At 38.8% G+C, this 14,063-nt stretch overlaps 1 long non-coding RNA gene across 2 annotated transcripts in view; it reads right to left on the reverse strand.

Moving 5' to 3' along the window:
- Positions 1–213: 213 nt before the first annotated feature.
- LOC138263204 (uncharacterized) overlaps positions 214–14,063 on the reverse strand; it is a 159,206-nt gene continuing 145,356 nt past the window's right edge. For both annotated transcript variants that reach the window (XR_011199285.1, XR_011199284.1), the window contains exon 4: positions 214–8,110. This is a non-coding gene — a long non-coding RNA (uncharacterized lncRNA). The remainder of the gene's footprint in view (positions 8,111–14,063) is intronic.

The raw sequence follows: 14,063 nt of genomic DNA on the forward strand, positions 1-14,063 counted from the left end.
TATTGATATATTGCATGAAACACACTTGTTAAATCAAGTGCATGCAGACCAAGTGAAACAGTGAGGAGGGCATTGTTATATCTAATTGCACATTTAGAAGGTATACCCTGTTACATGTTTGGTTAGGAGACATAAATCCAACTACACATAATGACCTTACAAAACAGTTATTAGACAGAGAAAAAAGGAAGTGCAATATCATTCACATTTGATCCAAAGTTGTCATACAAGCATTTAATTTATTAACTCAGAACTGCAAGTATAAAATTGCATTCCATTATATTCATTGTTAATATCTGTTAACATTGTACTAAAAACCTTTATTTAAAGCATAGCCTTATACACTTTAATCTTTTTTGTTATACATATAAAATCGGAGTTGATCTCAGCCGTATAAATACTGTCTGTTGGTTTTACAATGGTGATTATCAAATCTCCTATTTCTTAATTCACATCAATGTCACCAGCACAGTCAATATTTTATTTGTCATCACAGGGTTTGGGAACCCACTCAAATCAAATCGTGCATAGGCGAACAATGCATTACTATTTCAGAGTTAACATAATCCTCAATATTAGTCTCCATAAAAACATTTTCGCTTTCTAACATTGCTTTCCCTTGACATTGAAATATAACAAGAGATATTTTCTAATAATGTAGCTAGTATTGTACAGCCTGTGATTTCAAGGAAATGAGTAGATGATCCTTAGAGGTATATCAGTTTAAAGAAACATGCAAATGGGCGATCCTATCTAAAACACATTATTGATTAAGAGAAAGTATTATTATTATCTGGACTGTGTAAAAGAGTGACAGTATCACGATAAAATATCTGGCATGCACATGCAAAGATTTTAATAGCTAACTTGTGAACCCTCAGTTTTGGGTGAAACGGGTACTGAAACTTAAAAAAAACAAAAATCAATGGGCAAACCTATCAGAAAAAGGCTTTCATAAGGAGTTGATTGGTAGATGTGAAGACTTTTTTGTTGTGGGTGCTTGTGAATATGAGCTGGGAACATTAATAGTACTCTGCTAATGTGCATTCAGTCTCTAAATGTGCCCCAGTTATTCATTTATATTAATAGCTGCTGGAACAACATGCTATAATTGATATCTGAAGATCCCAATTAATTTATTAACTGATCACAATGTATGAGGCACACTGTCTCATTTCAAACTCATCTGCTAGGTGAGGAAATGGTTGTTTGTAATCATCAGTTAAGTAAAAGAATCACACCAACTATCAAATGTTGCATGCCAGCAGTCTAAAAGAACCCCAGATTACGGTTCTAAATACCTCTACCATGGTAACCCTTTTTTAGTTACAGGGTGATGTAAGGTTGTGGTTGAATTACACCATTTTAGCATAGGAGGTAAAAGTAGTTAACGTGCATAGAGCATATGACCACAAGGCAGACGTCTATAATAGACATCCAGCTATTCTTGTACCACATCTACTGGCTGACTAGATCCACACCTGACTGAATCACTTACATTCAACACACTGAAGTGACTGAACGGCTTTATTTCAGAATCCACCCTTCAGAAAACCCCTGGGTTACCATTTTACCAAGTGGCAAAATATGTGTTAGCTCATCTTGTCACTATTATAGGTTGGCTGGGTCTGTCATCTTTACGGATTAAGAATATTCAGAAAGCTTAATAAAGATTGTTTTGAAGGAAAATGGCATGTTCACCTTTCTTTGAAAGCCACCTTACATAATCCTATCAATATATGAAACCTAGCAGCACAGTAACAAGAAACTTTGAGCAGAAAATATTATGTGAACTAATACATTTATAAATACTGTATCTGATGCATAATATTTACAACAAGAAGCTATGCACCATTCATAATTAGAAAACCCAAGGTAATTACATATGAGACATAGGGGACAATATCTTTAGATTAAAGTAAGTGATTTCAAAGTTAGGCTTCCGACTGAAATGCATTCATATGTGCATTCAAGATGATTCTATGACATGAATGTTTCTTATATGAAAAACTCTTCTACTTTTTTCACTGTAATTTATCATTCTGTGGTCTCACTACAATTCTACCTGCCTGTTGCATACAGAACTGTAAGAAATACTTTAACAGATTAGAATGAGCTTTGAGTCTACCCCTTTGTCATGAATAGATAACATTCTTGTCAATTCTAATTCTATGCTTCAAGGCTTTGATCTCTTTTCGCCTGGATTACAGTTATTCTCTATGTCTTTGCTCCCCTAAAACAGTAAAATATAAAAGCTACAAGTGTTGCAGCATGCTATGGTCAGCACCATCTGTTAACATACCTAAAGGGTTCTCAGTCAAGAAAGCCTTTGGTTTCCTTACATTAGCTTCCTGTGGAATGCAGAATCAAATTTGAAGTACTATGTGTGACTCATGGGGCAATAAGTGGGAAAGGCCCTTGTATGATTAGAGCCCTTCTGACAGCCTACACTCCGAGCAGGACCCTAAGATGCTCCATCATGGGTCTCCAACCAGTTCCTTGCATTCAGAAGGCTAAATGGGGTCAAAGATCTTTTTCTTTTTTTTCTCCCGAACTGTAGAATACATTACCAATCACTCTGAGAATAGTGCCAGATGAAGCCAAGTTTAGGAAATGTCTCAAAATCTGTCTCTACCCTAACCAGCTGTGAACTAATTGCAGATTGGTAGATGTACGTTCTGACTCACAGCATTGGGAAGCATTAGGGTAGCTATGTGCGCTATAAGATAAGATGCTCTATACTAAATAACATTCCTATCTATTCCTCTCCATCTTTTATCTCTGAATATTTAAGAGTCACCCTGCTTGTGATTCTGACGTGGGGGATCTATTTCTCTATTTTAATTTATTTCTGTGAAATTTGAGGTTAAGTATTCCTTGAGAATAAATATCCTTGGGCCTGTGTGTCTCTCTCTCACATTATCTCTTTCTCTCCCTGTTGCTCTCTCCCCATCCTCTGCCTTTACAGTCATCTTACATGCCCGACTCCCAACTCATCCTTGCCCCCCTCACTGCCTACATATTTTTTTCTTTCTCACTGTCGAAGTAAGCCTCAGAAAGGCCTACTAGTCCAAGGGGTTCGCCCTTCTCTGCACAAAGTCCTCAGACCATATAGGAAGAAGTTGGCACAGAAACTGAAATAAAAGACAAAGTTTATTAAACCTCATGTGGTGGTACCACAGTTCAAACAGCACCCTTCGGTAATGTTTGAAGTAGCACACTGAACTAAGAGAGCATGGTCCTTTTATACCCATGCAGGGGCTAAAAGAAGGTGGTACAATTATAGAAGCAAGACTTATATACATATAAGGTCATATGGAAATGTACAGTCGACAGGTATAAGGGGCTAACAGTTTTCAAGGACTAGTAGACACATTACTGTCGGTTACTAATTACTAACAGCTGCAAACCTTACTGGGCATGTGCAAAGTGGGAGATGCTAAATATAACTTGTCACTAGACAGATTTTCAAGAGTAGTTAACAGGAAGGTAGGACAGAGCACATGGCTAGCACATGGCAGCATGTGGCAGAGATAATGGCTGCCATGAATACAAAATGGATTCCGCAAAATGTTCACAATAGTTGCTAAATACAAGATGTCTTCTGCTAATGCTTAATCTAATCGCTACTAAATTACAACACCACCTCCACCTCTAGCACTGACCACTCTGTGGCTCTGTATCTCTCTAGCTCTCCCCCACCTATGTTTCTCCATACCCTCCACTTAGTGCCCCCGTCGGCCGCTGTCGCTATTGGCTTTACCAATGCATGCAGAATTGCACCTGCTTTGGCAAAGCCAATAGCAGCAAGGGACTGTTTGGAATTTCATTTTGTGCTCTTTCATGATGACCATCTCATTTTATGTAAGGACAATATGGTGGCCATGTTGGAATGGTATGAAAATAAGTATTCAAAAAATACCCTATACCACTCCATAATGTGTGTCATATTGCATCTAGATGCAAAATTGTAAACAACTTGGAATTCAATTATATATATATATTAATAATTATATATATATATATATTAATATTGCTTCAAATTGCCATCATATTGCTTCATGATGTCTATCTTGGAAACATGCAAATAATATTCCTAGGTGGCTTCCCTTCACTACGGGCTTTGCCTATACTTGCATTGAAATACTACAAACATTAGCAAAGCCAGTTTCACCAACAGACAAACCCTGGGAAAGCGAGACCTAATGGCTTTGTCATTTCTTATTCTTAACTCTGTTGATTCTTTCAACTAGTCTGGGGCAGAATGCTGATTCATTAAAAGACAGCAGATGTCTAGGTAGGGATTTCAATCAGTTGGATTATCCGAATGGCCAGTGCTGCTGATGCACAACACTGATAAAGCTCTTAGGTATATTAAGTGAAAAACACTTAAAAATGGTAATAAGTAAGTATACCCTTCTAGATTGAAGCCTAATATTTGCCTTCTTACCATGCGACCGCAGCCAAGAAGGAGAAATATCTTGATAGTTTTCTACCTAAACCTGCATATTTTGGTAAAGCCCATATACTTTTGTTTAGTGTAGTGAATGTTGATATCAAATGAAAGAGAGTTAGAGGTTACATAAAAGAACGAAATGCAGCTTGTATGGTATAAAAGAACACAAAGTACAGCAGAAATTGAAAATTATTTTCTAAGTGTAATCCTGCAGTAATGCCTCATACCTTCCAAAGCTTTTTCAGAAAATAAGTCACAGAAAAGAATGAGTGATTTTTTAATGTGCTTGAAAGAAAGAGATAACAAGAGACTCTTTTGTGAGAGTTGTATGCCAGTGGTGTAACAAAACTTGCAGGGCCCCTCTGCAAAGTAAATGGAGGGTCCCACTTTGAACTCACTCAGGAGCTCTCAGGTCATGGCAGTGTGCTGAGGAGGCCCCTTGCAGCTCGGCCCCCCCACACTGCGGGGGTCTTTGTTACACCAATGTTGTATGCATATGATAGGGTAAACTTTCAGCATGTAATCAATGGACAGCATTTTGAGGACCAGGTTAACATATATTTAAGATGCAAAGATGTTCTGGTTTGGTACCCTTACATTTATCTTCACGTGGGACACCTCTAATCCATTTTTGAAGAAGAACATGTTTTCCATTTTATTTCCCCACATTGTTGCCTTCCTTTTCTGAACCAGTTTTTGCTTGCCCTAGGACTCTAACAATCTTTTTTCAGGCCCAAACCTTCCTTTTTAATCACCCCTAAAGTAGGCACTCAATGCCCATAGGGCAGGGTGCATGGAATTTAAAAAGTAGACATGCATATTTAACGTTTCACGTCTTGCCAGTGAGAAACCTTCAAAGTTGTTTTCACCTGTGGCAAGGCTCATCCTCCAGTAGGAAAACAGTTTCACATTATGACAGCTTAAAATGCTTCATATGATTGGAAAACACTCAAGCATTCTTAACAATTAATATAAATAAGATTAGAGCATAATCCAAAGAATAGTTCATATAATTATGGTCCAATAAGTCAATCCACATATTGACTTCTGGGAAGCGTTTATGGTTACTTGGTGTGATGTAATTTGGAGTAACCCACTAAGGACGAATTTTTAATCCAGAAAAGGAACAATAACGTTTTTGGAATTTTAAACTATGCATGTGGTGGACGTTTGTACTCTCTCCACACTTATATAAACTATTTTGGACTATAATTATATTAACTATTCTTTGGATTGTACTCTAATTTGATTTATAAAAATTGATAAGAATGCTAGTGTGCCTTCCCAGTCATATGAATTGATGTTTTGAAGGTTTTTTGGATTGCAAAAATACAGGGGTTACTGACAGTTGAACCCATGGGAGTTAGCACCTAACTACTGACACAAATGTGTCATGAGTAGGAGTGGTACGGTGAATTTATGCCACTACTGTTTTTTGTAACTTGTAATGATTAACTTCAGTTTGGGAGCATCTAGAAAAATGACTCAAATACTGATTTAATAGTAATTTAAAATCAAACTTCAAGGTAAAATCGGATTTTATATTACAATTTTCACACCACTTTTCTGTCAGTGTCCAAAATAACCTGACTGTTAATGGCTCTCCTGTGGTGTTATGTGTATGGCTCCCAGGCAGTGGCCCAATGGCTTGGGTGTACAAAGGTATTGCCTGGGGGTGGTGGGGGGTTCCAGGCCCTTTCCGAACTTCAAAAAGTGCTCAGCATGTTAATGACAGATATAGCTCTAGGCCTGCCTCCATTTGTCTTCCCCATCAGCTTGGCACGAAACCCAGTGAGGGAACGCTGACCTAGAATTGGTTTTGGGTGACCACAAGGGAGGGTTTGTTCATTACCATAGCCACACTTCTGGGTGGGCACAGGGAGCTCTGACCAGGGGAAGAAAGGTTCTGCCATGTTGTATGTAGGTAGATAGGGGCAATGTGGGGTTGGCTGCCTTAGCACACACAGGAAGTGTTGCAAATGTGGGTAGAGTCACTCCTACGAACTTTTTCCCAGTTGGTTAGGGAGTGGCCAGGACTTTCCCGCACCCACAGTCTGGCACTGGGCATTAATATGGGTTCCTTAGTACCCTCCTCACATCATTTCTGGACCTGTGGACACAGAGAAGAGGACTGGACCTGCAGTGTGTGACCCAGAAGAGCAATGAAGTCTAGACCTGTTCTCTGTCATATTCCTAGGACTAAGAAGAGAACTCCAAGTGTCATTTTGCTGACCTTCTGTGTGAACTGCAGGGATGCAACAAGTTTCTAGATGGCTTTTCTGCTACTTAGCTGACCAGACCTAAATAAACCTGACCTGGTTGCCTGTGCTGACCTCTGTGCAGTGAGTCCTGAGCCCGACGTGCTGGCCTTTGAAGTCCTGGACCCATCACTTGAGTCAGAGTACATGCATTCCTACCTATTGGAAGGTTTCACCAGCTCCAATGCAGAGCCCTTTAGAGCCACGCAGCTCCCAACTGAAAGCTCACCACATCCGACATTAAGTGGCACACAGCCATGTAGAGCCTTGCCATGCATGTCCTGCCTGAGAGCTTCACTGGATCCCATCCAGAGTGACAGAGAGCTCTGTAGAGCACTGTGCCATGCATTACCCACAGGTAATCTAGCATGATGAACCTGGCACTCCAATGCTGTGGGCCTGTACTTGTGACACAGTCCTGCGTGACCAGATACCCACAGTACTCTCTGATTCTAATGTTTGGATTTTTGTTTAGGTGCATCCTATTTATTCAAAATTACCCAATTTCTCTAAATTGGATTGGGATTTTTCTTGTGTTGTGTTTTCATTTTATTACTGTTTCAGTACTGCATAAATATTTTACATTGCCTCAAAGTTAGGCCTGACTACTTTGTGCCAAGTTACTTTTGTGATTTACCCTGAAAATGGTTATCATTTGATTTTGATCCTTGCCCCCCTCAACTAATACCCTAATCTCCTGCAACTATCACAGTATAGAATTGATTTCAATAAAGTTGATCTCATGATATAGTCACAATTTGAGCTATATTTGGAGTTTGTAGTTCATTTAATCTAAACACTATAATAGCCATTTTTATTAAATCACTTATTTGAATTGCACATGTACATGGAAACAGTGCTGCCATGATAACATTGGTCAAAGGTTGTGTTGTGCAAAGTTCAAAGAACCAAAAACACAGAACATTTCTCCTCGATATGTATGAAGATATCCAAGCAGCAGCTGGACCTAAAAGGGATTTGCTACTATGATTGCAAATGTGATTCATGCGGTAAGAATAAAGATGTATTTATCCAATAAATGTCAATATGACTAGAATGTGGGTGTAGGTAGAGTAAGCGAAAGCTGTAATGGGGCTCCTACACCCACACACCCACGTTCCCCTGACCTCCATTGTAGAATGATACACAGTCAAGAGTTTTAAAAAAATGGCTCCATCAAAAGAAAAAAAAGGTACAATTCGTAAAACAGTTAAGTTCTCACATTTAGAAAATGCATATCTTGTGCATAATTTATCCTTGTGGAACACATGGCATGTACTGACATGCACACTAGTCTGGTTCCCAGTGTTTTTCTTCATTCTGAAGCAGTTTCTAGGTATCTCCTTGTTCATAATGAAGAAGCGGCCTGGTATTTCCTTGTTCATAAGGAAGAACCCTGAAAATCGAATGGACAGTTACATCTTTAAATGTTCTTCATTGCCCCTTCAAAGCTATCACAATATTTCTACATCTAATCCCTTTTGGTGTCCCTCCATTAACAGAAATCCACTTTGCGCTTCCTTTTTCTATTAATATAATATTTCCAAATTCTATTCAGAAAATGTAATCGATTTCGTTTGAACTATCGGGAACAAAAGCATAATAGACAACCTTTTCCAAATACGTCATGTATCACTGATAAAAAGTAAAGCCTATTAAAATGTGAAAACACAGTGTAATGCTGACCATCTTTTTAATCAACAACATGGTCCCTTGCGCTCATCGAACTGTAAGCCTGTCTTATGGTACAATGTCACGCACAACCTGCCTTTTCTAATTGACTAAATAATGAGCATTATCACACGATAATGACTACAATGACTACTCACAAGGAAAAGGAAAAAATTGTGCTGCCCAGAGGACTGGATGCAAGTTGAGCATTCTTATTACGTTCCTATTTAATTATCTCATCAAGCATGTAAATAATCCTTTTAAATATGCGATCTAATAAGATTTTTGTGAGTTGTTTCACTTACAGTAATGACAGACCTTTTAGCAGATGGCAAACTATTTTGTCACTGTACATTTACAATACATAGATTTTTTCAATCCTAAGCATAGACTAGACGTTAAGTAAGGCTATCCCCAGGAATTCTTTTTTATTTTGTTTTTGTTGTCAAAACATTCAAAATGTAGACGATTTTTATATTTTACAGTATGGTGATATTTAAAGGGAATATCGAATTTAATTGAGGAAAATGTGTGTGTTAAAAACAACGTCAATGCTTTCTGATACAGTGTGCATGCTTTCTTCTAAAAATATATGCTACTGGTACATCGCAGGTGGTAGCTCCCTGCAGCTCTTAATCCCATTTACAAAAGCCAATATGTCTTGCTGTTGTTTTTCTATTAGTATGGAATTAAACTAAACCCGCAGTAGACATGTTATGTTACCATGGCAACCCATATTTCCTGCAGGGTGTGACCTCTAATGACCAGTGTGAATCCAGAAGAAACAGGGGCCCTTTGAAGATTTGTAAATACATGTATACGATGCAAAGTACCATGACTGGGCTGTAGTATTTCTAATAGGAAATTAAAGAAATCAAAAGGACTGTTTGTTTGTAATGTTAAGAGGATAAATCAGCGCTGATGCTACTGCATTTTAATATTACACTAAGTAATGTGAAGCTAAAGAATACGTTTATAATGTTTAACAATGAACCGACCATTCATATTTAAATAACTGCATAAAATATAAAAAGATGAATCATTTGTGTACAGTATATCATTTAATTGGCAGTACTGTGCGCATACATATCATATGATACCTATACCTAACTTACACAACTGTGCACAGAAATTGCTACAGAAATATCCTTAGTTACTTAATTGTAACGGAACCTCTCCGTTTTTCACCAGTATTATCAAAAAGAGAGCAAAGGTATTATTATTGAGAGCCTTGGATTCTTGAATAATAACCTGTCTCTAATTTTCGTATTGTAGTTGTGACATCAGAAAATAAGAAGATGATGTAGCTCATTGGGTCCTCTTATTCGTTGCTGGGTTCCTCTTCAGATGATTTTCGACTTGTTGGGCAACAAATATGTTTCTGCACTGGTGCTTCCGAGGTTCTGTAAATTGTTCCTTTATCCATTTCTTTCATGCACCTGCGATACAGCATGTAAATACATTTACAGCAGCAAGAGAAGTAGGTTAGCCAGGTAGAATGGCCACTATCAATTTGTAGGAGGAAATGTCACTGGGCAATCACCCTAAAATCAGAAGGTATTAAGAAACATTTTGTTTTTGGGAGAAAGTGTTTTCAGTTGTGGTGAACTGAAATCTACCACACGTTCTAAAGGCATTATCGTGGAAGATCCAGTTAAAAACTTCAGTTTAAACCTGAGTTTAACCCTTGGTAGCTATGGCACAAAGCAGGCTTGAAGTTGGAGAAAATGTGTTAAGCATTTAGAAATATCAAAACAGCTAAAAAGTAAAAAATAACGCAACCCATAGGACTTAATGATCATGGTTGCCTAGGTGCAATTTGAGGCCAACCACAAGGGACCATGGGACAAATACACCATGTGTGATGGGTCAGAGCTTTTATCTCAGTACTTATGGCCTGGTATAGAGTTTGGCAGAGGGGGTTAATCCGTCACAAACATGACGGACAGCCTGTCTGCCAAATTATGATCACATTATAGCCTATAGAGATTATAATATGGCGGAAGGGATATCCATCACCTTTGTGACGGAATAACCTGTCAGCCAAATCCTTAATCAAGCCCTTAGTCTCAAACATGGAAGTTCAATTCCTTCAGCAGGTTAAGGCAGCAGGCTGTTTTCACAGCTTTAGGCATTGGACGAAGTCCCAGTGAAGCCATTGGTTTTGGTGGGAAAAGCTAAGAGCAGGAAAATCTAATTTCACACCCAGGGAAGTGGTCTCACCGCACAGATACTTTTGGCTCTTTCACCCGGTTAAGATTTTAACCTTTGGACGGAGTCTCTTTTTCATAGCTCTGAATCCTCCAGTGGGGCAAGGCTGAGGGACTGTGTCCAACAAGATATCAACAATGCCTGATATTTTCTCACCAAAATCGCACTGAAATGGATTTGCCACTGCAGAAAAGCTCAGAGTGGTGGAAACCTATTTCTTCATCCCAGCGAGGGCACACCTTGGGTTGACCAGCTTTGCGGGTTTGTCCCAGTCCCCTGTAGGTCTTTTTTAAGTCCTAGCTTTTCAGAACTGATAGAAGCCCAACTTGACACAGTCATGGTCCCAGTCCCTCAGAAGGAGCATTGGGGGTCATGACTCACTTCCGCAGAGTACACTAGGAGGGTCCAGGTCAGGTCCAGTTTGCACTAGTCAGCTGGTCACCTCAGGAAGAAGGCATCTTGCAGCTTGTTCAATCCCTCTAGCCACAAGGAAAGCCAGCCAGCTAACCCTTGGAATCTACCTCAGTCAGTCAGTCAAAATAACTTTATTCGGCGTTTTGCCATAAAAGTATACATGCATACATAAAAGTAATCATAAAATACAGTACTTATAGCATTCATAAAAAGCAAATCTATTAAATCTAAGCTTACCGCCCAAGCTTACTAAAACAGTATAAGATAATAAATACTTATAAAATCGTATATAATGATAAGACAATATAGTAATAAGACAATGTCTAGTTTCTCTTAATAAATAGTCACATTACCAGTTCATATCGATTTCTAATGGTGATAGCGGATTTAATAAAACTAAGAATAGAAATGCACATTTGTTTGGAAGAGAGGCTTTGGATGCCAGTCAATCCTTCTTTGTAGGAAGAAGTGTGCAAGTTACGCCAAATGGGTAATAGAAAGGATTTCCTGGGAACTGAGTAAAGTTTACAAAATAAAATAAAGTGGCAAGTACTTTGTTTTGAAAAGTTATCACAAGGGCATGGCGGTAGTGTTTTTTCCCACACACATTTTATCGGGAACGCCACTCTAAAATGGATCAGATTAAATCTAAAAAGTACGAGTAAAAAGTATAAAGAAGGGGTCGGGAACCAAACAAAATAAGGTTCTAGCAAGTCTGATGATAGAATTTGTATGTATGAATTAAAAGAACTCAATTTCTCTGACACTTGGTATCTAAGATTCATAACATGCTCTTTATGTCGAAGTTTAACGATTTCTTTTGCATTAGCTGGCAGGAGCTCTGGTTTAAAATACATATACTCCAAGTCCAAGTTTCGGAAGCCATTTTGAAAAAAATTTAGCCTTGGAATTTTGTTACAGTTTGTTAGTGAAATACAATCTTTTACGCAATCGTGTGTTAAAGTAGCCACTGGATTTGACCATACTTTTATCCATAGCAAAAGTGGAGCAATATCTATCAAATCTGTAATGTAGCGGATTCCCAGTTCCTCATGGCATAAAATGTTCGCTATGTTCTTAGGTACCATAAGTAACCGATGAAGGAATTTATTCTCTGCAAGCTGTAGAATGCTTGGACTGGTATGTCCCCAAAGGCCACCCTCATAAATCGCCGCCGAAACACATTTAGAGTTGTAGAGCGTGAGGATCTTGTGGACCGGTCTATGCCCTAATCTGCGGGCAAAACGAAAGATTGCCTCAACATTTCTTGCCAGTTGTTGAAACTTAAAATTCTAATGGAATTTCCAAGACAGAGTAGAACTTAAATACAGACCTAGATAGCAAAAGTCTTTTACCTTTGTCAGAGTGTTCCCCCCCATTCTAAAACATTTGGTACGAGTGTTTTTAGGACCGCAGGTCATAACGTGTGATTTTTTAATATTGACTTTCAAATCAAGCTCTCGTGTATGTGTTAAAAAAAGATCCAGGAGAGTCTGTAGACCATTGGCCGTGCGGGCAATTAAAACAGCCTCATCGGCATATAATAAAATTGGCAATTGTCTAAAACTCATCCTTGGGAAATCCTTACCATTTTGGACCAAACAATTATACAAGCCGTTTATGTACAGTAGAAACAAAAAAGGTGCCAGTGTGCAGCCCTGTCTAACACCTCGATTGGAAACAAGGGGATGAGACCTTTCGCTGTGTTGTCCAAACTGAATTAAAATAGAGAGGTCAGAGTATAAGCGTTTGATCAAATTTAGCAAATCTTGCTCAATCCCCATTGTATCCATTATGTCCCACAGTTTTGCTCTGTTCACCATATCAAATGCACTGGACAGATCTATAAATGCTATGTGGATAGGTTCCCTTTTGGCAATAACATATTTACTGAGGATAAGATGTAAATTTAGGGCCTGATCCACTGTGCCTAATCCAGGCCTAAACCCATATTGAATTGGCGATAAAATGTTTGTCCTTACAACCCAATCCTCGAGCCGGGTCAGAATGACACTCCCCAGTATCTTTGCCGTGGAGTCTATTAAAGAGATGGGTCTATAGCAGAAAGGGTCAAGCCTATTACCCTTTTTGAAGATCGGGACGATTATTGCCATTAACCATGAGGAGGGGATAACACTTTGAATAGCACTGTTCAGAACATTTGTGATTAATGGAACCCACAAATCAGGTAGAGATTTAAATAGGTCCACCGGTATCCCATTGGGGCCAGGAGCTTTCCTTAGTTTCATTTTAGTTATTGCTGCACTGATCTCGTGTGCCTCAAGTAAAATGCCGCTCTTAACTGGAATTAGAGTCGCTGAACATGGGAGGCCACATACCTCCCCTCCATCATTAGGATTATTTGCAGATTGAAATACAGATGACAAGTGGTCTACCCAAACCCCCTCTGGTATCAAACAGTCGTCGTCCCTATTTTCCTTTCCTGAGAAATATGGGTGATTAACCACCTTCCAAAATTGAGAGGGATCCCGTAGTTCCGTTGCTGCCATAAGGTCTTCCCAAGCGCTAGTGCGTATTTCATTCTTTCTCTCTTCAAGGACTGATTTGTATCGGCCCCTGGCCTGTTTAATTAAATCCCGATTACATTTAATAGTTTTGATCGCTGACTTTAGATCTCTATGGGCAGCCGTACAGGCAGAATTGAACCACCGTTGAGGTTTTGCACCTTTGGGATATTGGGCACACATCAGTGCCTCAGAAATAGCACAGCTTAAAGATTCAAAGGCAGTTATAAGGTGGAATGGAGTGGATTGCAGGGACAAGCAAGTGTTGATGTCAGCCTTATTTTGAGTTATAAGGTTCGCGTGAAAAGTGTTAAGGTTTACTCTCTCCCACCTCATGCGAGGGCCAGAATTTCTTTTAAACACCTCTTTCCCTTTATATGCAGTCCTAGGTAAGATTACTCTAGTTTTAAAGGATAATTTTATACTCAGAGGGTTATGGTCACTGGCACAGTAAGAATTAATTTTAAAATCCACTATTGAACGTGAAAGTGAGAAGTTGATAAGAATAAAATCAATAATGCTGCCATT

The sequence above is a fragment of the Pleurodeles waltl genome, chromosome 2_1 (assembly GCF_031143425.1).
Source record: "Pleurodeles waltl isolate 20211129_DDA chromosome 2_1, aPleWal1.hap1.20221129, whole genome shotgun sequence".
Taxonomy (NCBI): domain Eukaryota; kingdom Metazoa; phylum Chordata; class Amphibia; order Caudata; family Salamandridae; genus Pleurodeles; species Pleurodeles waltl.